We start from the raw sequence: 974 nt of genomic DNA, 5'->3' as shown, positions 1-974 counted from the left end.
GATCCAATTTTTATTTCTTAGAAATCAGATGGTCAATTTTTACACTCTAAATCTACATCTAATATTAACATTTTTATGGTCTATGTTTTTCAAAAATATTATTTCTACCTCTAATATAAAAAAATAATTTGCGATAGGATAAAAAAGATATAAAAAGTACATCTAGGATTAACACCATATCCTACACCGTATTTTTATTTTTTAATTTTTTTAGATTTTAAATTTTATTTATCTACTCAATTTATTATTTGAATTCCTAAAAAATAATTAGTCTAAGCGAATTGACACTTATTAAAAATAAAAAAATGACAATATTTTATTTATTTTTTATTACTTGTGATCCGATACATTTTTTTAGAATTAGATGCTATAAATTCGGTAATCCTGCATGGAAAGAAATTTTATCTTATGGAATATATCTTGTCTTAAGTTATAATTATTTTCAAGCTTTTAGCATATAAAGTTGTAGATGCCATACGTGATTCAGGTATTTACCCAATAGATATTAATCCGTTCACACTACTATTATTCATACAAGAGAAGTCAGTGTTAAAAGTTAAAATATGTCATTTTAATATATTAATTTTTTCTTTATTTTTTTATGTAAAAAAAAATATTCAATTGATTCCAAAATAGCTAGATATCAAATCTAAAATACTATACCTTAATATATATTAAAATAAAAGAATTTGATTTTCATATATAAAAAGTTGTCACAAGCCGTACATAAAATGTCTTTTTCTTTTGCCACAAATAGAGATGATGATAGACTTTTGACTATTTCTAGTACTAATTCAATTAAGAAAAAATTAATTGTTTGTACTCCTAATTATATATATTATGTAAATTAAATTATGCATGTGTAACACACACATACTCATATATGATGCTAGATAATTATTTATTGATCCTAATCATGATTATTCATATCGTTGATAGATATAGTTTAATTTATTAAAATTTTATAGAATGTT

Source organism: Arachis ipaensis, chromosome B02 (genome assembly GCF_000816755.2).
Source record: "Arachis ipaensis cultivar K30076 chromosome B02, Araip1.1, whole genome shotgun sequence".
Classification (NCBI taxonomy): Eukaryota; Viridiplantae; Streptophyta; class Magnoliopsida; order Fabales; family Fabaceae; genus Arachis; species Arachis ipaensis.
Note: the sequence above shows the minus strand (reverse complement) of the source record.